The following is a 23,686-nucleotide window of genomic DNA, read 5'->3' on the forward strand; positions in this document are numbered from 1 at the left end:
TTACCTATTTGGTTGTATATCTTTAAGGGATTTATGTATTTTCTTGTTAAGGGCTTCAACCTGTTTACCTGTGTTGTCCTGTATTTCTTTAAGGGAGTTATTTATGATGTCCTTAAAGTCCTCTATCATCATCATGAGATGTGATTTTACATCAGATTCTTGCTTTTCAGATGTGTTGATATATCCAGGGCTTGCTGTGGTGGGAGAACTGGGTTTTAATGATGCCAAGTAGCCCTGGATTCTGTTGATTATGTTTTTGAGCTTGCCTCTAGCCATCTGGTTATCTATGGTGCTAGCTGGCCTTGCTGTCTCTGACTGGAGCTTGTCCCTCCTATGAGCCTGATAGCCTGGGTGTCAGCACTCCTGGGAGTCAAGATTCCTCTGTATGGGATTATGGTTCAGAGGGCTGTAGCACAGGGACAGCTCCCAGGTATAGATGGAATCTTGAAGTATAGTGTCCCTAACTGTGGTGAGGTTTCTAACTCCACTGGGCCCTGGGCAGGACCCACTTGGGCCAGGTATTGGAGTCGTAGTTGTGATCTCATCTGTGAGCTTGGGTGTGTCAACACTCCTGGGGAAAAAGTTTTCCCAGGATGGGATTGGGGTGCAGAGCTCTGTAGCACAGTCAGCTTCCAGGCACAGATGAAAATCCAAATCGCCAATTTTCTTTTTATAAAATATTTTTATGAATATATATTTTTATTCTTGTGTCAATAATTTACAATTAAATATAATATAAAGTATATTGTTACAAAATTTCAATGCAATCAACAAAATTATTTAATGTAGACTAAATATATAGTTATGTGATTGAATCAAGTTTATAAACACGCCCATCACATCAATTATTTATATAAATATTTTAAATTCCACTTACTCTCAGCAGTTTTGAAGTATGCAATGCTATATTATTAACTATCTTCCTGATGCTGTGAAATTGACCTCAAAATGAGAGAATATTTCCTAATATCCCTGGGAGATTTGTGAGTTCCTGCCCATCACCTTCCTATTCCCCTATGGCCCACCATCCTCTGTTATTGCCATTCTTCTCTCTGCTTCTATGTATTCAGTTGTTTTGAATTCTGTATGTAAGTGAAAATATGTGGTATTATGTGGTATGAGTATCTTGTTTCTTTCAGCCTGCATGCTGAGAAAGCTGATACTCAAAAGGAGTACCCTTTTCATCATCACAGAGCTCATCACTGGGTAGCCAATGATAAAGTCTTCACTAATCAGAATAGTTCTGCAGAAATATTTACTTTTCTTTGAAGACATGGGATTACCCTGTAATTTACAATGCTTGGTAATAATTAGTGGAAATTGTTGCTTCAAGGTGTGTATCTGTACACGTTCTTGTGTGTGTGTGTGTACATATATATGTGTATGGGCTCTACAGATATTTGAATACTTTAAAAAGGCAGATTGTAGCCTATACATACTTATTCTTTTTATTCTTTTAAAAATTTCCATAGAATTAGCCTGAATTCCATTTGATTTAATGAACATTTCTGAACTACTAACTGAAGTCTGTTCTTTAATAAGTTACCCACAATAGATTATAAACTATACTTCTCTAAAACGCTCCAATTTTTCATTCCAGGAAACTTTATTCTTTCAAGCAGGTATTCTTCATCTCTTGCCACTTTCACATAGCAGGAGGCTATGTACATTTTCCTTTTGAGAACAGCCTATTAATTGAAAGCTGACTCTGCTGTAGTTAAAAAAAAATCAGGTCAGAGATGAGTTTCATGGAACCCACAGTCATGTCAGCAAAATGTGATCTGTTTGAGGTAGGTGAGGGATGTGTGATCACTCTGTTTGCTGTTCAACCCAAAATAAATATGCCTGTCTTTTATACTCAAACTCAGAGACATTCTTTCCTGTAGGATTTCCAAATTATTTTTGTATGAACTCCCTACAGATTTTCAACTTTTAACATAGCTTCCTGCTTAAACATCTTCCAAATAAGGCTAATTAAAAAAGAGAAATAAAAAGGTTAGCATCCAGGATACATGATTAGTTTTAGTTATTGATGTAATAAAAGTTAGGAAAAAATTGTAGTTAAATAAAAATAAAGTTAAATTTGAGGAGAAGCAAAAATTCTAAGTTTACTTGAAAACTTTGGATGTTTATGACAGATTACTTAGAGTTTTGATGATGAATATTAAAAGCTTATATAGAATTCAAAACTATAAGGAGTAGAGCATAAGTACACATGATGATAAATCATATACACATAACATATACTTAAAATCTACTCAGTAAAATGTTTATGAGTATGTGTGAGACACACATATAGTTGGCATATAAAACAAAATGCAAAAATAAAATTTAATTTTAATAAATATTGAGTTTCTGAATTAAACAGTGTATAGGATACATGAAGTGAAAATATGTGATATTATTTTCAATTTTTAAATTTCTTTCTTCTTTTGTTGGGAGAATTTATGTAGAATAAGTTTTTCTGGAATTTACTTCAGTCTTTCTGTCCTTGCTTCTCAAGTGTTAGGATAAAGATGTGCACTACCATGCCTAGTTCATTAAAATTTTTTAAAAATGTATTTCAATATCCTACAAGAGATAGTAATACTGATAAACATCCCTTGACCAGCATACATGAAACACAATTTTCGAAACACTCATTAAAAATACAATAGTACTTTTAACTCTGAGGTTGGTAGTAATATTTTTACTCTAGAATACCATTCCTCTCCTTCCTTTCTCCCTATTATTCTTAGATTTGGTCTTTGCATGGTGTCCTAGATGTCCTGGCTGTTTTGTGTCTCAGTATTTTTTAAGGTTTAACATTTCCTTAGGCTCCGGTATCCATTTCTTCTATCTTTCCTTTAATATCTAAGATTCTCTCTTCCACTTCTTGTAGCCTATAGTTAAGGTTCACCTATGAGGTATTTTGTTTGAGTTTCTAAATGTTTTAACTCCCATTTTATCTGCTTGAATTTTCTGTATGATTTCATCTTTATTTTCATATACTGAACTGTTTTCTTCATTTTATTCACTAATTTTGTGTATATTTTCCTAGATTTCATTAATGGGTTTACTCGTATCCTCTTTCCGGTCTCAAAACATATTCAGGAAACTATTTGAGGTCCTTGTATTGTGATTCAGGTGTATTGTACTTTTTAAGACCTGCTGTAGTAAGGTTGCTGGTCTCTAGTGGAGACATTTTGCTTAGGTGTTATTGTTTGTGTTTTTATCTTGGCCTCTCGACATCTGGATTTGGACTGATTATATTCTATGAGGTGATATCTGATTTTAGAGGTTTTGGGTGGGTGTTCTGTCCCTTAGTTTCGGCTGCCCTTTCTTGATCTTAGGAGCATACATTGGCATTGGGTTTTCTGACGGAGTATTTCTGAGTTCTGCGATGTGTTGCCAGTTGAGGTTCTGGTAGAACTAGTTTCTAGGTATTGGGGACAGGACAGAATGAGGATGGGCTAGATTAATTAGAAGGAATGAGAGGGTCCTAGGAGGGATGAAAACTGGGTCTACCTTGAGGATGTGTGAATACCCCAGGGAATGGAAGAAGAGAGAAAGACAGGTCCCTGAAAATAGTCTGCTACTTACAGGTCTGGGGATCAGCCGGGGAAGTTGTAATGGGCTGAAATGAGTAGTAGGTTTCCAGGGAGAGGGTATCTGATATGTTGGAGGCTAAGACAAAGGGATAGGGTAAGGAAGGAAGGCTGGAGGGGAGAATCTGCTTAGTGCCTGAGATTGGAGGCAGAGAGAAAGGGGAGACCAAAACAGCTAGTCTGTTCTAAAGGTGGTAATAAAACTGGGGAACCATGTGGGGAGCAACAGTGTCAAACAGACAGACCCCCTGGAGCTCCTGGGGACTAGACCACCAACAAAAGAGTACACATGGAGGGACCCATGGCTCCAGCCACATATGTGGTAGAGGATGGCTTTGTTGGACATAAGTGGGAGGAGTGTCCCTTGGGCCCGAGGGGATTCTATGACCCAGTGTAGGGGAATGCCAGGGCAGGAAGGCAGGAGTGGGTGTGTGGGTGGGTAGTGGAGAGGCATGAGAAGGAAGGATGGGACAAGGAGTTCCTGAGGGGAGACCTGGAAAGGAGATAACATTTGAAGTGTAAATAAAGAAAATATCCAATATAAGGGAAAAAAAAAACAAAAACAAAACAGCAACAGCAGCAAAAACTGGGAAATTGGAATTGCAGGATGAAAGGAGATGAAGACCACCTACCTGTTTCCCTGGCTGGTGTCTCCAGCAGCTTTCCAGAGATACCTTACAGGTTTCAAGCCAATGCTAATTAAATGAGTATTTATCAAAATAGAGTTATTAATTTCTTAATAATATTTATGACTAAGTAACATGGAAAATTATTATGCTTGTGTCTCATTTTTCAAGACTGATGATTCATTTTGCATGCCTGATAATAGAGAGCTATAAATACTTTTGAATATATTCTTAGATATATTTAGTCATGATTTTAGAGAACTATAATTACTTTTGAATATATCCTTAAATATATTTATTCACCAAGTAATTACTGAATCTTTAAGGTAACTTTCATTGGAATAAGATCTGTTTTTAGTGTAAACTTACATGTGAGTTTGTTTACAGAAAATCTGGTATAATATTGAAACCAGAAGTATATTTTTGAATATAGATATTGATTTACCATATGGCCTATATACAAAAAACGGCAGACCTACTTTTTGTACTTATTTTAGACTGTTAATCACATAATGTTCCATTTTTCATGAAATCCAATATATCCTATTTTACCATTATATTATATTTAAATATTTTATTTATATGATGAGAAGGAAATTACCTGACACTATATGTGAAACCATAGGAAAGTACAATTGGAATAGGTTCTAGGTCATTTCAAGCAATTTTATATTAAAATACAAAAGTTATTGAGTATTATAAATTGTGTATCTAGAAAGCACCCTTGTCTCTTTTTTTCCTGTTCCAATTCTTAAATTATAAAAGATGTCAAAACAAGGAGTATCTTTCTCATGGCTAAATATGTCAATCTGAAGATACGTTAACACCTTATTTAGAAAACTATTTGTGTTTAAAATGTCTTCAGCTAACTCTCTCCTGTTAATGATCAACATAATTTCCTGCATTATTTTTGAATAAAAATAGTAGGACACAATTTTCTTTGTAAGGTTTTTTAAAATTATTTTTATTATTCACATATTTAAATATTATTTTTATTTTATTAATAATTATTTTATTATTTAAATATTTAAATTAAATGTTATTTCAAGGTTTTATAACAGTTAAGGTGTAGGTTTTGACTAGAGGGAACGTCATGCTTAACTTTGTACATGTGGACACTTTTGTTTTTTGAAACAAATTGACTTAACTCAGGCTGGCTTTGAACTTCCTATGCATTGGGAAATGGCCTTTTAACTCTTGATGCTTCTGTCTGTACATGCCATGTGAAGGATTATAGGTGTGCACCTCTCACCTGGCTTGTACTATGTTGCTGACTAAATGTTATCTCTGTACATAAAGAATTATTGGTAGGTAAAACTATATAAGGTCAGAAAGGCAGAGTCTAAAATTACAGGCCCCTCTATTTTCAATGTAATTTACCAATATTAGCTTATATCTCCTTGAAGTATCCTTATATACAATAAATTATAATAGTTTATACAGTATATAATTAAATTATTAGCACTCACTGAAACACATTAGGCAAATATAAACATTAATTGCTTTGTTTTATGTTGACTAAATATTTGTAACTGGAAAAAAATCATATTTTTGCAAGTTTTGTTTAAATAACCAGTCTTCCTATATGTAATGAATAATGCAAAATTATCTGATTTTTTCTTTGCCCATTACTAAAGATTTTCATGTTACTCTGATTGAAGTTGAGTAACATCTAGTAGTTTCATTGTTCTCCTGGTCCACATCTCTGACTATAGTTTCTTTTTTGTTCTACCTGGTTTAGTTTGTCTTGGTTAGTTTTAAATCACTAGCAGTTTCACTTATAGAATTTGTAATATATGGTGAAACCTCATACATATGTTTAATTTTTAGTTTACATTCATATTTAATCCTATTGCATTATGTTTCAGCTGTTGTAAACTGTTCAATAAATTAACTCTTCCTTCCAATTCTAAGTACATATACCTACATCTACTGTAAACAGAGTCTTTGCCAGGCTAGTTTAGCTTAGAATGTGCTGTATTGTCTTTCTATTGTTATGTGACTGCTTTATAAGCAGTTTATTAACTTACAGTAGTATACATACCACAGGAGTTTTTTTTCAGGAGTTTTTTGACAGAGTATGGGTCAAAACCTACTTTACTAAGGGTTCTTAATGCTTTAACCTCCCTTATAGCCAACTGATCAAAGGTAGGGAAGGAAGGTGGTTAATAGGACAAGGGAGGACATGAGCTTGTTTAGAAGTAGTTCAAAGAAGAAATTTCAGAAAGGAATCTAAATTTTAGGCTAGAACAAAGAAGTAGGCTTCAGACATGAAAATGACTTTGGGCTAGGACAGGGAAGTATTTGGTAGGTAAAAGTGTATAAGGTCAGAAAGGTAGAGTTTAAAATTACAGGCCCCTATATTTTCAATGTAACTTACCAATATTAGCTTATATCTTCTTGAAGTATCCTTATATACAATAAATTGTAATAGTTTATACAGTATATAATTAAATTATTAGCACTCACTTTTGGGGTCATTTTTTCCAGCTACTTTATTATAACAGATTTTGGTCGTCCTCACAAGCCCTTAGAAACAGTGTTCATAGGAGTGTTCATGTAATTGTGTTTAATGCCTTGCTTATTCTTGGGCTATTTGTGTTTATTGTCTTACTTGTTCCTTGACTATTTGCATCTATTGTATTGCTAGACCCTCAACCTAGAAATGATCTTAATGCATGCATGTAATCAAAATAGTATAAAAGCATAAAGGAGGAGGGGGGATGGGATAGGGGGTTCTTTGGAGGGGAAATTGGGAAAAGGGATGACATCTGAAATGTAAATAAATAAAATATCCAATTAAAAAAATAGAATTAATTCTTTGGAGGTGATTCCAATCTTTGTTGTCAGGTCAAAGTGTTCCTTTGTATTGTTGTTTAGTTGACTGACACTGTCGTTTGATATTTTGGGCTCCAGATAACAGAGCAAAAAATTTTCCTTACCCTTTTAATAGAAACAGTAATGTGCAGAGTACATTGGTAACTTAGTTAATCCAGAGCAAACAGATGTATGTGGAATAAGAGTGAATAGATCCAGAGGGCATTGATTCTAAGCAGAGACTTCTGCAAAGAAAGATAATACTACAATGGCACCTTGCCATGACTTCAATATCACTTTTGGGGTCATTCTTTCCAGCTCCTTTATTGTAACAGATTCAATACTCAGACAATTGCAGACATTATTTGAAGTAGCACCTGGAAATCTTTAGAATAGCTCTCATTTCTAGGGTACAAAAGGATTCAATTCTTGCACAGTTAAGGGGACAAGTAAACGTTAAGCTATTTATGAAATTATTTCAAATTATTACTAACCACTGTTTTCTTCAGCTGCAATTTCAAATTACTAAATACATTCACTTTAAGATTTCTACTATGGACTTCTTCCCAATTGTGTGGAAACTTTCTTATGGTTTTTTTTTCATCCATAAACAATAAGTATTCCTTCCTTCCTTCCTCCCTTCCTTCCTTCCTTCCTTCCTTCCTCCCCTCCTTCTTTCTCTGATCAAGTGATGTAGTTATTTTTGAGTACTTGTTTTAAATCAACATTTAAAGTCAAAATATAATTACATCATATCATTCCACTTCCTTTCATTTCTTCAGCACCTCCCATGCCTAATCTCAAACTCCTTGCCTCTTTAATTGTTATTGTTACATAAATTTATAGATAACAACTGCTAAGTCCTTTCAGTGTAGCAAGCACTTGATTTGAGATTTGACCACTTAGTATTGGATAACCAAGTCAAGGTCTCTTCCGTGGGTGAACACTAATTCTTTCTCTCTTGGCATAACTTCGTTGCCTGCAGGTTTTTTTGTCTAGGAATGATATGAGATTTCCCCCTTTCACATTAGCATATCTTTTAGTGATTTCTTGCTCAGGCCTTGTTTAGGCAGATAATTGTTGAGGTTGAGTGGGTAAAGCTTCACTGTCAGTTTTAGGAGATGTATCTATCTCACAGCAGATGGCTGATTTTCTGTTGCTCTGACTTCTACAGTTTGTCTGCTTCCTCTTCCATGATATTATTACAGGAGTCAATGTTGTAGATATATCTATTGTTGCATCCTACAGTTAATTGTTCTTTGAATTTTGACGAAGTTTTTAGCAGCATCTGTTGGGAAGAGAAAATTTTTTGTGAAGCTAAGTCTTGGACTTGTCTGAAAGTAGAACATGGGAAGCTATGCAGATTTGATAACTAGAAGGTTCTTCCCTAAGACCTATGACCTCACTAATCCTGCAAAATTGCCTAGGTTTCCAGTAACATGCTTGCTTTTTCTCCTGCTAAATGGCCCTTAAGTCTAGTTAGACACCTGACAACATTTGAGAGCTACTATTGCACCTTTAGGGATATTTTGTCATGCTGGTCGTGTGTGTGTGTGTGTGTGTGTGTGTGTGTGTGTGTGTGTTTATAGACATGCATATATAGATCAAGTGATTGAAGGCCACAAGGCAACCTTAAGTGTTTGTCCTCATCTGCTACTTTACTTAAAGAAAGTTATTCACAGCTGAGTTGCCAGTTTAATTTGGCCCACATTTTGTGGCCTCCATTTCCCACCTTACATGGGATTACAGACAGCACTACTATGACTTTTACATGAAATATGGAGGATTACCCAAAGCACTTTATCTACCCAGTCACCTCCCCAGCTTAGATAAAACATTTAATAATTTCCTTGTACCCTAAAAACATATTTCTTTTTTTTTTTAAATTTCACTAAATACCTATTTTATATTTATTTTTCTGATAGTATAGTTATGTTTACCAAATTCTTTTTCTTTTTTATTTTACTGCTTTGTGATTGTTTTTTCCTTTTATTGAAAATATTCTATTCTCGTATAATATATCCCAATTACAGTTTCCCCTCTCTCTATTCTTCCCAGTTTCTCCCCATCTCTCCTCTCATCCAGATCTACTCCCTTTCTGTACTTTAGTGGAGGAAAACAAAACAAAACAAAACAAAACAAACAAAACAAAACAAAAACATGTTCTAAAGGATTCAAATAGAGCAACACAATAAAACATGTGATAAAATAAAAAAATATCATGTTGAAGTTGAACAAGGCAAATCAGCAGAAGGAAAAGGCTGCAAGAGAAGGCATGAGGACCAGAGATATACTCATTCATACACTCAGGAGTCCAGTGTTTAAGAAATTTTTATTCATAGAAGATTAGGTAGCTGAGCAGTGGTGGCATATTTTCTTAATCTCAGCAGTAGAAAAACAGAGACAGGTGAATCTCTGAGTTCATTTCCAGCCTGGTCTACTGAGTTAGTTATAGGACAGCCAAGGCTACACAGAGAAACCCTGCCTCAAGAAACAGCAACAAAACAAAGCAAAACAAAAACTAGAAAAGAAGTTTGTAACATTCAATTTTATCATACTGAAGAATGACACACTTAAATTTTCTAATTTCTAATAGTGTACTTTCACAAGATTTTTGTTGTTACTCTTTTATGGAAGTAAGGAAGTCATTCTTCTGTTCATGCCACATGAATTGAAAATGAAAAGATTTACTCAATGATAGTACATTAAATATAAAATCAAAAATAAAAATGAGGCTTAAAACTTTTGAAAAAGAAGTTGATTGGACTATGGTTTTTCCAGGTAATGTTTTCCAGATAATCCAACTTTCATAAAATGTTTCAAGGCAAGCAAACTTTCAGGAAAGTTTCTAGTTACAATTTTTGCAAAAGGTTTAATATCTATCTTGTCCTGGGTATACTTTTATTCCTGCCTATTGTATTAAAGCTTGTCTCTAACTACATCAACAGGATGGCAGCCAAAGTACATGACTTGAAACTGAAAATGGACTCCCAGACAGAGTTATTAATTTAACAGGCTGGCAAGCCAAGGATGGGTAAGATTCTGCACAAACCCTTATCAACCTAAGACATAAGTGCATTGCTTATGGCAATGCATATTCCATGATGGGTAAGGAAGGCATTCCTGTCAGAATGACCTAAGACAGGCTCAGTCTTGTTTATGAAATAAAAAAGGGGGAGATGTGAAAAGCTTTGGGGACTGCCTGGCAGGAATCTGACATTGACCAAGGACAAGGAAATGGGCTGCTTGGAAGGAATCTGACATAGGCCAAGGATAAGGAAATGGAGTGCAGGCAGGCATCTGACATTAGGGTGGAGCAAAGAAGTAATTTCAGGCAGAAATCTAATCCTAGGCTAGAACAAAGAAGAAATTTCAGGCAGGAATCTAGATCTCAGGCTAGAACAAGGAAGTAGGCTTCAGGCATGAAAATGACTTTGGGCTAGGACAGGGAAGTAGGCTCAGATATTTTGATCATCCTGATAAGCCCTTAGAAATAGTAATCACAGGAGTGATCATGGGACTCTGTTTATTGTCGTGTGTGTTCATTGACTATCTGGGTTTGTTGTCTTGCTTGTTCCTTGACTATTTGCATCTATTGTATTGCTAGTTCCTCAACCTAGAACTGACCTTAACACTTGTGTGTAATTTAAACAGTATAAAGGCAAAAAAGGAGGAGGAGGAATGGGATAGGGGACATGGGGGATCGGAGAATGGAGAATGAGGATGGCATCTGAAATGTATATAAATAAACTATTGAATTAAAAAAAGAAGATGATTAGTGGCACCTAAGAGGATTCAAGAATCCTCAAATCTGTTTTGAAAAATGAGGGAGATCAGAGTACAGGCCAATCTGTTCATTCTCATGACATAGGAACATGCCTAAAACACGGTCAATGCTCAATATGGATTTGATAACATGTGTACAAATGAATAAATGAATTGATGTAAAGGATACACTAAACCAAAAAAAGTGAATAAGTGAATGAACTGTATCTATGTGGTAAGATGCATTGTAAGATGGTTAGAAAGTTATTAAAGTCATCAACACAGAGAAAACAGGTACATAGGAAGAAAAACATTGGGAAGGGAGGAATATAACCCATTTCATTATTCATGGTTCTAAAACTGAATAACACACAATGAGTTATCCTGGAAAGATAAAGTCTAGTGTTAACATTTTTTCTAATGACCTCTGAGGTAATAAATCAGGTTGTTCCTTTCTGCTTTCAAATCTGTTCCTGTGATCTTAGCTCTAATTTTGTTTACAATTTATAAAACAACTTTGGACAGAAATATAAGAGCTTTCTTTTCCATAATGTCTTTCTAACTTCTTTTGCGCTGATTACATTAGAAGGTTACCATACAGACTGAGTCCAAGAGAATAGTAATAAGGTGACTGGATTTCAATAGCCTCTTGATTTACTATACAATAGCATTAGAATAATAAATACCAGAGTCTTAAATATCTGAAATTTAAATAAGAAGTGATTTCAGATTAAATAGCCTATCCAGAATCAAAATTTAATTTAGAGCTGTTCTATAATTTTGTAAATCCAAATTGAGTAATGACTTTGGGGTTGGCTAGAACAATAGTATGATGTCACTGTTACCAGTGAGTAACACGTGATGTTGTCTTGCCTCTGATACCATTCTGAGGTATTGTGCTGTGATGTACCTGTCAGTCCACAGTCATATGGAAATGAGATTCATTCTGAAAGGTGACCCTTCCAAAGCCTGACTCACCAAAGCTGCAGGGAAAGAGAAGTTCACTGCAAACATTGTGATTTTCATTCAACTCAGTCTTTCTTTGTGATTAGTTGTGCATTTATTCTCCTTTATTTGGTGGTCCTTTGTTAAATGATAACCTACGGTGTCAGCAGAGTTGAAAAACGTATAGGGAAAGTTCAACTGGAAACGCCTGACTTTTAGACACTTCTTAAAACAGACTCAACTATCACTTTCTTTCTGAGTGTGTCATCTCTAGCCTCAGGCTTTTCTATACAGCCTCTTTGTCCCCAGAGTAACAATTCTGAGACTTATCTGGATAAATGATTGGGACATAAGGTTTGGCTCATTCCTTGACTAGCTGATAACTTATATAACCCATTTATCCTAACCTAAGTTCAGCAACATGGTTTAGTAGTTATCTCTCCTTCAGTCTTGTCCTGCTTCTTTCTCAGTGTCTGAATGGCAAATCCCTTACCCCTATTTGTGTGTGTACAGGCAGAGAGCTTACAGTCATTTAGACTGCCTAGGTACAACTCCTTGAAAATAGCTCTTACTTTCTCAGGCAATTTCAGCAAAATATGGCACAGTTGAGATGAGTCAAAAGCCATTTTCTGGAAGTATGTGGAGCAGACACTGAATTCCTCCCAGAGGCTATATCCAAGGTTTCCTGAAAGAGCTGAGATTTGAAATACCATGGGCTTGCTTCAGTCTACTATTTTTTATGTAGATAATATTCGATGTGTAAAGGCATGAGGTGATCTACAATTTTATTTCTATGACAATTCAGCTGCATAATATTAACAATATTTTGATAGGCATACTGAGACCATAACTAATCTTCATGACATTCTTTAATTAAAATGGGGAAATATGTCTGTGTTCTGAATAAGCACCTAAAAAATATACCCTTTGGGACTTAATGCCTGTTTATGATGATGAATAGCACCAAATTGTAGAAGGAATTAACGAGATAGCTTTTGTGATTGGTTGTAAACACATTAAACCACTATGAGTTTCATATGAATAAAAATACATCTTTTCTTTTAGACATTCCAAACATAGTTGGAGAAATTTAGTTCTAAATAGTTTATATCTACTAGCTTTATTTTAATGGTAGTTGTGAATGAATTGAGGATTGGTTGTGTACTTTACAATGTAAAATTTGTTTAAGGAAAAAACCTTCAAGCCTTCAGGGCTAATAGTCTCCACTATGTAACCCCAATAATCATCAGAATGAAAAAGTGGCTTAATCTCAGCATTTCTGAATTCTATGTACACAACAAATTGATGAATTGATAGAGCAAAAGTAATTTTCCCCTTACAGTGACATTTCGAAACAACCATGTTTGTATGGATGAATTTTTATTACCACCTGTGGGACTGCGTAAGGGTATCCTGGGTCATGGTTGAGCAGGTGCCTAGAACCCCGAGATTCTCCGTGGAATTCTGCGTGAGAACCGGCAGGAGTTCGATCCCTCCCATCATCCAGGATCCTGAAAAGCAGTCACATCTCCATAGAGTCACATAGGCCAGGCTATAGGCCTCAGGCCCTAGAGATTTACATACTAATGAAGGCCAGAGGGCAGAGCAAATTAAACATGCCTCCCCCAGATCCTCCCCCAATCCTCCCCCTTTCTCCCTCCCTATATAACTCGGGACTGCCCTGAGTTTTTTGGGGGTACACCTAGATCCATCTATTATCCGCCATGACAATAAACCTTTTTGGAACCAAGGACTTCCTCGTGTTACTGGGGCCTGAAGCTGCCAAGGCCCTTAGGCCGCTAGAACCATAGGATCTTCCTCCCTAATGTGGGACCCGCCAGGGCGGCGGAAGCCCCTTCGGGGCTTGCACCGCTGTGGCGGCCTTCTTAAATTTTCCCCACAACCACCATCAATGACTAAATTGAAATGGATCAGGTTTGTAATAGATAGAAAGGGAGCTGATGTCTATTGCACCTGACATAGCCCTTAATAGGTGACCTTGATTTCCTAAGGTCACCCTATGTGGTAGTTTTGTTGCCTTCATTTTACAGATGAACATCAAGGGGAAGCTGTTACAAAGGACCAAAGATACGACGTAAATTTAGCTTTGTCCCATATGAACACATTGACTTCACTATGCAATGTGCCTGCCCTGTGTCTGATTACGTCATAAAATGCTAACTTAAACTATTTCCCAATGGAAAAGCCATTTATATAATTTTCAGTTATCACTAATGTGTCAGTTCCTCCTATAGACTCAAGTGCAAGGATTGGCAAACTGTTTCAGTAAAGCACCAAATAGTCAATATTTTGAGATGGAGAAATCACATAGCCTAAGCATCTGGTGTTTATCTCTACTACTACTTTAGCTGGCAGTCATAGACATGGGCCAAAGATAGTGTTTACTAGTGTGTTTATGGCTGTTTTTCAACCAAACTGAATCTTGAACTGGGAGAAGAGGAGAGATTAATGACCAGTGAACTCCTTTTGTCTCATGCCTCAGACTGCCCATAGAGGAATGGAAGATTTCAGGGCTCAGAGGTTTTGAGTTGCTTGAATATACAATTAGGAGAAATGAGTGACAGGATTGACTAACATATCATGTCTATAGTTCCTTACATGGTTCTTTGTTTTTTTATATTGTTTGGATTCAGTCTTGGTAGAGCACAGAGCCTCAAAATGCAAGGCATTAGTTTTATAATCTATTGGTTCCATGACAGAATGAGTATTGTACCTGAAGCCTTAGCATAGAATGGACTTCATGTGCAGAACAGACTGAGCATCACTGTTTATTTGAAAAATATTCCTTGCTCTGACTATCAGCTTCTCATTTTTATTGTGTGGCGATGTCTCTGATTTACAGAAGCTCACCACATTCCACGTCACATTCCTCATTCCACTGTATCCTTGATGTCTCCCAATATATCTAACCTGAGCTCCCAAATTACTACTCCAACTCTGATATTTGCTACTGAGCCATGGCATATTCTTACATGCACATATGTGCATACGTGCTTTTGTGTCTGTGTGTGTGTGTGTGCGCTCACGCGAGTGTGTGTAGAAGCCAGTGGGCAACTTAAAATTGGTTCTCTCTTCCTAGTACTACATGGTACTAGGGACTTGAGCTTAGGTCTTCAGGTGTGGTGGCAAGCAATTTTAACTTCACCGAACTATCTCAGCAATTCTATCAGGCGGTCTAGGAAGAAAATATAATTTGAATATTTTAAAATCTGGAATACTTCAAGATTTATTTCTAAATTGAATGAACATGATCTTTTAATAGTAAAAACAGGTCATTTAAATAAATACTAAAATGTAGTAAAAATTCATCTTTTTTTTTTTACTTCATAGTATAACTTTTCAGCACTAAAGGATTTCTCTATTATAAATGGTGAGAATAATGTATTTCATTTAGTCCATTTTCAAAGGGTCCTTCTCCAAATTTTAGTCAAGGTTTTTTATTTTTTTATTTTTTGTAATGGAGCCTGGGGTGAAAACTTATTTCAAGATAGTTTCTTATAGAGGCAGTCATGTGAATTTGAGATAAATATGATTAAATCCAATAATGTCCTGAAAAGGAATTCTTACTGCAAAACTGTCAGGGAAAACTCCATTGGTCACTTGATTTTTAAATCCTTGAATTCTGTTTATGTGCAGTGAAGTCATGCTGTGGGAACTCATTCAGCCCGTGCTGTTTTGTCATAGCAGTCTTAGCAAGCAGATACAGTGTTTAACGACTGCCAAGTGACTGACCAGCCACTATCCATTATTACATTTTGATGGACTGCCTTTCTAGGGTGCTCCTTTTCTTATGCACATTCTATGTGCTTTCTCGAGTCATTTCTAGAGATCTGGCTGGTTTGAGTTTAATTTCCCCAGGGCAGGAATGGTGTATCAGCCTAAAGTGATATAATTATGATCAGTATGGAGGCTATGATAGGAACCACTGTGATCTCTTCATGAAAAATACCCAAACAAAGCATAGTTTTTATGATCTGGCTACTTCTGTGGTCCATGAATTATGTTAAAGAAGACGGTGAGATTTGGAGAAAAATGGATTCTATCTTTAAAGATGCTTCTCTAAGGTCTGCCAGAGCCTGACATATAAAGAGGCAGATGCTCACAGATAACCATTGAACTGATCATGGTGATCATGGGGCTCCCGATGGAGGAGTTAGAGAAAAGACTGAAGGAGCTGAAAGGGTATGCAGCCCCATGGGGAGAGCAACAATACCAACCAACCAGAGCTAAACAACCAGCCTGGGAGCACATAGGGAGGGACCCATGGCTCCAGCTGTATATATAGGGGAGGATGGCCTTGTCCAGCATAGGTGGTAGTCCTGTGAAGGCTGGACGCCCCAGTGTGGGGGAATTCAAGGGAGGGAAGGTGTGAGTGGGTGGGTAGGGGCACATCCTCATAGAAGCAGGAGGAAGCGGGATTGGATAGGGGGTTCCTGGGCAGCGTGGAAATTGGGTAAGGGGATAACATCTGAAATGTAAATAAAATATCCAATTTAAAAAAAAAGAAAGACATCGTTCACTTTGAAAAAAAAGAGGCTTCTCTAAAAGTAAAGCAGTTGATTTCATATTCAAACTTCAGTAACGTGTTTATAGTTTGTTACAAAATAAAAGGGAAAATAATCTTAAAGCTTTCCATGCCAGATGTCCAGATCACTCACACACACACACACACACACACACACACACACACACCACCACCACCACCACCAACAGACTCTGATTGCCAAACATCTTGCAGAGCAAAATCCTAAACCTGTATTGTCCAGAAAACAACGGCTTGATACTTTCTTCAAGCACAATCTGTAAGGCTATCGGATTCCTAAAGCTTCTTTTATTTTTGGAGTCAGCTATGGCTTGGTGATACTACTGCAGTTGTAATGCTTGAATAAGCCTAATCAAATAAGGCTTATAAAAATGCGCACATCATAGAAATAGCCACTCTGAGCTATTTAAATGTCAGCGGTGTGAGTTTACCATTATTTTTCCTTCAGCAAAATCCTATTCAGAGATATTTGCAATGATATAAGATGTCACTGTTCCATGTAATCTGTCACAATGCCAAGAGTTGACCATGGATTGACTCTAGGGAGTATATCTTTCTCCTAGTCTCTAGGAGTGAGACAATTTTTATATCTTGTATATTTATCAAAAAAATTTCTAACATTTATAAATGACATGTGCCTACCATTGATATGCAAATATATAGTTTCACCAGATTATTCAATAAATCAACTGTTAAACTGCTGATACAAAGCTGAAATTCTAGGAAGAATGTAGCGGCTGGCCAAACAGAAAAAAATAGTTAATCACTTCTCTTTGGATTTCTTGTTTTTATTTTAAAAGGTTGTATGTTAACAGCTATAATTGCTCTATGAAAAGTCTATTTTTTAATTGAGAAGGAGTTACATATTTTCCTCACATAGAGTTTATGAGCTATTTACTTGGAAAAACAGAGAATAGCAATGTTAGAGACTAAGCAATATGCAATACTTTCAAAGATCAAATAAGACTAGAAACTTGTTTAAACAGTGTTTCAGTTTCCTGCTACATCAGAGTTGTATAAACTACCCTCTGCCCAGATGTGTGCAATTTGAGCAGCCTGCTTCCAGTAATAGGAAGTCATTGTAAAAAGCACATATATAGTATTTCTACTCAGTTGTTTGCTTTATTGAAATATGGGCATGAATATCTTCCTGGTTTTTATTTTTCAGGAAGGTATAAAGGAGATTCAAACTGACTTAGAAATTCTTGAAAGGCATGGGAAACTGTTTTTTTTTCCTTTGTAGATGAAATGATTATATCATACATTCACACATCAAACACACACACACACACACACACACACACACACACTTATCAGAAAACTCTTCAATTCATAATTTATTTTCTTTATTATTTTTTGTACTTAGGGGGGAAAATCGAGATTTCGGTTAGACTTTTAGATATACTGTATACTTTTCAGATAATTTGATGACGATTTTGGGTCCAGTTTAACTAAACTGCTAATCTGCTATTACAATGGTGTTCAATAATAAGTATATTTGCTTCAAAAGTATTAAATTATACTTCATTACAGAGTTAAAATCCTTTGGTTCTGTTTTCAATCCAATAGAGAAGTAGCATTAGTTGTAGATTAACTGTAGAAAGTATTATTTATGCTGCTGATAATAGAGTTAATATTAGAGATAGCTAAAGATGTATAAAAAAGATTTACTGTAATTACTTTGCAAAAGCCCCTGAGAGAATCAAATTTGTCATCTCATTGCTTAAGGGTTATACACTTTATCCTCTTTTTCACATGTGTGTAATATGAACAAATGCAACTTTAATTGTTATACTTTTCTGACAAACTTGGTTTTTTTGTTGTTATTTATAGAGAGAAAGCATGGCTATGTATTTGTTTCTACTACATTAGATAAAGAAAACTTGGTCTTACCTTCTCTCCTACAAGAAGTGTAGGTTTTCAAATACTTTTTACATTTCCTTAGGTTTCTGAAAGTTAATTATGGCAATGGGTAGATCTCACTATTTAACCATTTCCTGCAATCATAGTTTGAAACAGAAATTTTAGAAAGCCTCATTTTCATTAATAAAAAAAGAATGTGAATGGTTTTGCATGCTTTGATAGGTAACATTCTCACACTGGATCTAAAGAACACCTGTTGTTACATTTCAATGTTACAGTGACTTAACATGGGCTAGCACAGCAGGGGATGGTTAATTCTTAAGGATGACTGTGTTTCCTTAAAAATTGCACATGAGAATAAAAAAAAATACAAAAAGCTAATGGCAGTCTTCAGCTTGGCATTTTTTTGTTCAAAATGAAATAAAATGTCTTTAAAATAAAAAAGGCCTTTTTTGTTTCTATGGGTTTTGCAATTCAACCACAGTGGATAATCTCAAAATGACTGTTGGGGCTCTGTGAAGCAACTCATTTATGCAAATTTGGCTGAGGAAGAAAAGGTGTCAAAAGAAAGTACTAGAAAATTAATTCATCAAAGAAAATGATTATGCATTTATACTATTCAAATGAGGTTGCTAAGAAGAAAAGAAATCTGCTACTGATTCTCTGAAATGGAATCCAGGAAATTTGGAAGACTTCCTGTAGATTCAACCCCCAAACATCTGACACATATATAGAAATACTCATCTTCTTATCTGAGACTTTTAAATTCAAGAACTGAGTATAGAACAACTGCCTGAATTGACCCTGATTGGCATATGATAAGGATCTCATGGGTCATATTGGTTAATTGCTAGTTTTTCTTCCTCCCCTTATTCTTTGTTCTTCCCTCATACGTTACATCCCTATAACAATTTCCTCTCCCTTCATTCCTTTCAACTACCCCCAACCCCTGTCCTGTCTCCTCAAGAACTCCTCCTCCTCCATCCCACCCCCCAAAAAAGCAGGCCTCCCAGGGATATAAACAGAGCATGACTTAACAAGATACAAAAAGACTAGTCATAAGCCCTCATAGTAAGGCTTCAAGAGACAAACCATCAGGAGGAAAAGGATCTCAAGTTCAGGCAGAAGAGTTAGTGACACCTTCTGCTTTTAATTTTGGAAGTGTCACAAGAACATCAAGTCACCCAATCATAATGTGCAGAGGACCTAGCTGAGACCCTAAAAAGTCTATGTTTGTAACTTCTGTCTCTAAAACCCTGCTTTGTTTATCTGTGGATTGTGTTCTCATAGTGTCCTCAACCCCTCTGGCTTCTACAATCCTTTTTCTTCCTCTTCTCTTGTTCTTGTCAAACACTTGTTGGAGTGTTTGACTAGTGTTTGGCTCTGCATCTGAATCCATCAGTTGTTGGATGATGTTTTTCTGATGGCAAGTGGAGGAGACACCAATTTATGAGTATCACAGTATATCAATAGGAATCATTTCATTGACTTTTTTTTTTTTGATGGTCATGTTTGGCTAAAACTTGGATCTGTAGACTGCCCTATCTCTGGTTCCTGGCCAGTGTCAAACATTGGCTCCCTCTCGGTGGCATGGAACTCAAGTTGGACCTGTTATTGGTTGGCTAGTTTCACAAGTTCTATGCTATTATCCCAGAACATTTTGATACGAATCCAGTCATATAATCTTTGCTCTACAACCTGTTAAGTTCCAATTCTGTAGTATGTCATGTATAGTGACTACTGTCAGTTATTACTTCAGGGCATTTAGTTAAGGCTACCAGGTATGATTTCTGTTATTTTAAAATGAAAGACACAGTTCTATCAAATAGCTATGCTTTCTAGGCTTAAGATATTTTAGTACTTTTAACATTAAAAAGGAAAACAAAAGTGGATGATTCATCCTATGTAATGAACTTTCTTCCCCCATTTAATTACAAGCTCAAGTTCTAAACTCCAACTAGTGTTATTAGGTCTAGGGAATCAAATGTTTGTGAGGAAATTAGGTTTAGAAGAAGTAATTAGGGTGGAAAATTTGGAGTACAATTACTGTTTTTATAGCAGCCGACAATCAAAGGTATTGTTTCTTGTCTACTGTTTGAAGACATCTTAAAAAGTCAACCAGATGTCAGCCAAGAATGGAGTCTTTACAGTGATCCTACCATGCCATCAGAGCACCAACTCCATAACCGTGAAATGTAGTGCATGTGTTCTTATTATGTCATCCAGAGTTGGCCAAATCTAATTCCTTTTAAAACCATGAGTTATTTTTATAAAAGTTTTGGTTTTTAGAATGTTCTGATTGATCCATTTCATAATGATTGGTAAAACCAGATGAAGAAATAACAGGCACAGTCAAATTTTTGATTGCTAGTAGAAGAAATACCAACACAAAAGTAATGTCATCTGCATATACGTATGCATCTGGAAAGGCCAGGCGTACGTCTGGATCTAAGAACAACTTGCTCCATTGGTTCACACTGTGGATGATCTCAGGGTTCTGATGTTCTTTCCATCTTGTACTGATTCTCTATGGTGGACCTGAGAGCCTGTATAGCCTGAACTCAGAATCGTCTCTCAGAAAAATAATTCCTTTCAGTTGTTTCACAGAAAAATGAGGTATTGAGTTTATAACACCCCTCACCAGCCTGAAGAAGACGGTGATCTGAATAACCAAAGCTGGTTCAAAAGTTTGTTCTTATGGTTGATGACGCAGAATTGGCTTTCATTCTAGGCTCAGCGTTAGAGAGAAAAAATTCACCCAATGGAAGAGTAGAAGAAGTAGATGGTTAGTAAGGTGATTAGGGTTATATTGTTTTTATTTCATTTTTTTTTGTTTGTAAGAGAGAGAGAGAAAGAAATAGTAAGAAAGAATATGAAGATGGACGGGAAAGCTATGGCGGATCTTAGAGGAGTTGGAGGAAGTCAAAGATTATGATAAAATACATTGTATCAAAAAAATTAAATATAACTACATGCTGCTTCCTCATTAGACAAGTAACCAAAATGTCCTCTATAACTTCATTATAATTATCATATCCTCCCAAAATTTTGGGCGCCTGATATTAATGTAAATGTGAGACTTTAATTGAAATTGGCAGAGAATCAGGTTCCAGATTGTTAACAAAAGTAATTTTTATCTTTAAAAAGGGGTTAGTGATTTTGTGTATACTTCAAGTATCTAGAATTTGAATTCTTCTAAAAATTGCATGATTTCTTATGGGTCAAAACATATCACATATATTGATAAAAATATATATGACTATTTTAACAAAGGTCATTATTGATTGTTTTTATATATTTTCTGTTAATAGCTTTTAGTTTTTATATACTTACAGAAAAGCATAATTAATTCATCCTGACTCTCAATATGATACATATCCATTCTGCAAATACCAATTACATTGTTAAAAGACTATATATATATATATATCCTTTTCAAATTTGTACTTGCACAAAGATCTTTCCAAGAAACCTTCTAGAAAATTCTTATTTATATATGTTTTACAGTCAAACAGAACAAAGTTCACCAATATGAGAGGGTGAATGTGTTTTCAGTATATTTTAGGTACACAGATAATGCCACTGATGGCATAAACTACCATCTCCACTGCTCTCCACATGTTGAATATAGTGTATTTCACAAACCACATCCCATGCTGAAATGCAAAATTCATAATGCTTTTATGTAATGAAAATGTGGTGTTTTACTGATATCAATCTGTAATCTAGGCTTGTCTCCCTAGAGACTCTTGTCCAGCTTCATATTGGTTCTTCACAGGAATCAAAATGGGCTAATGTAGTTGGCAGTGTCTTTGAGTGATCAATAAGGGATAGTGAGGTTAAGTAATTTCTGCCAGAAGGCTTCTGATTTATGCTTCCTTGCACTGTTTGACTGTGTAGCTACCTTTGGAACTGTTGTACGATCTGCTCCTTTTTCTGCTTTAACAATGCAGAGCTGCGTGGCTGTGCAGTCAGATCCCTACTTCTTTGGTACATGATTCTATATGGCAATCAAAATAATCAAAATGAATAGAATTTCAAAGTAGGCACGAACCGTAGCCTGATGTCTCTGCTCCAGTTTGGAAGTGCCACATTTCAAGAATCAAAGCCTATGTCAAACTGTCCAGTTAACATTTACCTCTCATTCTTTCCAGAACATCAATAACTTGACCTTGTCATGTTTAAAGTGCTTCTCAAACATAAAGTAATCTCAGATTACATACTCTGTTCTTTGCATGTATCTTGACCAGCTGTCAAGGAAGACAATTTTATGCCTTCTCAATTTTCTGCCTCTTGGCTTTGGGCAACTTCAGTAGCAGATTTGAATGGGAAATGAAAGGTATAGTTTGGTGTCCTTTTGACAAAGGCAAGATCACTTTCTGGGTATTTTCCAATTATTTGTTGTTTTCTAATTGAATTCTCAGTGTACATTTCTATAACAGTTGAGCCTTGATGAATATATATGTGAAAAATTTGGCAGTGTGAAGGTAAAAATAAGTTAAAGAGGATAATGAAATTTGTAAAAAAAGAAATCCCATGATATTACTCTTTAAACTGTGAATTTGCATACTTTCTTGACTTTGTGTTTTCTATTTTTTTTCTGATTAAAATGAAAAAAAATATTGCATTTAAAGTTTTCTACTTTCTGAACACGTTGTTAAGATTCTAGAGATTTGAGTCAAACCTTGTTACAATTTTCATGTTCAATTGTAAGACATCAAGCAGGTGATGCAGTCTTGTCGGCAGCTCCACTACTTGACACACTCAAGTGCCTCTGGAGTATAGAGGTAATTCTCAGTGAGTAGTAGAAAACTTTCCAGAGGTCAAAATACTAGAGATCAACAGCTTTCAGGTAGGCGACTCCTAAACACTCATAATTCATTTACTCTCCTGAAAATCATTATTCCAAAGATTTGATCCACTTGTGGTCTCGCATGGGTCTTAAATCTCACTTCAAAGCACTGCAGTCAATCATCCATTTCAGAACTACCATTAGGAGTGATGGGAATTTGGCACAGAAATCAATGAGAGGATATAATGTGAATTCTTTCTAATTTTTTTCTTCTTTGAGTACCACTTCATGAAATCCATTTTTAAAGGTAGTATTCCATCTTGCTATCATTTCCACTAAATTGAGTTCATGAACTTGAAGGATGCATTTCCATAGTGTTCTTTTCACTTTTTGAAAAAAGGGAGTCTGGCATTATTATTGCTAATACCTATCAAAAGCTATTTTGAAGACTTATTTAAATCATCTTGCCAATGGTGCCCTGATTAACATTTTCATCTTTTGAAAATCTAAGATGATATTTACCATTCTATCTTAAAAATTACTTACGTGGCTGTGTTCTATTTGAACTACTATCTATTGATATACACTGGCTTTTCTTATCCCTGAGTAGTCAAAGAAATGTATGCCTTTTATATTATTTCTGTGAAGATAAACTGATGCTTTTTGGAAGAAAAATATATTAAGACTTCAGCAACCAGAACTTTACTTTGCATACAAGTATTCAACC

At 35.7% G+C, this 23,686-nt stretch overlaps 1 protein-coding gene across 1 annotated transcript in view; it reads left to right on the plus strand.

Moving 5' to 3' along the window:
• LOC114620355 (triadin-like) overlaps positions 1–23,686 on the plus strand; it is a 117,993-nt gene that overhangs the window by 15,945 nt on the left and 78,362 nt on the right. The window lies entirely within an intron of this gene.

Source organism: Grammomys surdaster, unplaced genomic scaffold (assembly GCF_004785775.1).
Source record: "Grammomys surdaster isolate TR1022 unplaced genomic scaffold, NIH_TR_1.0 168, whole genome shotgun sequence".
In the NCBI taxonomy this organism is placed as follows: Eukaryota; Metazoa; Chordata; class Mammalia; order Rodentia; family Muridae; genus Grammomys; species Grammomys surdaster.